Genomic DNA, 320 nt, shown 5'->3' with positions numbered 1-320 from the left:
CTCAAAGAGCAGCTGCAATTCCAAGGAGGGTTATTTCATTTGGCACAGAATCTTTTTTAAATGGGTAGCTTCCCAGACTTATGCTGAACAGCAACGAACAAAATTAACTTGTAGAATTGTGTGTAGAATTATCATGACCAGTGTTCTAGCTGTATCAGCCAGCAACTACATCCCTAAGATGCAATCGTTATTTCATTTTTGTAAGCCCCTTCCCCATTTTCAGATGTCACAGAATGACAGAATTGTAGGGGTTGGAAGGGACCTGCAGAGCTCATAGAATCCAGCTCCCCTGCAAAGCAGGCATTCTACAGCAGGCTGCA

The sequence above is a fragment of the Coturnix japonica genome, chromosome 6 (assembly GCF_054131305.1).
Source record: "Coturnix japonica strain WE chromosome 6, WE-NBRP24, whole genome shotgun sequence".
Classification (NCBI taxonomy): Eukaryota; Metazoa; Chordata; class Aves; order Galliformes; family Phasianidae; genus Coturnix; species Coturnix japonica.
The sequence above is the reverse complement of the archived record's forward strand: the minus strand, read 5'-3'. Positions refer to the sequence as shown.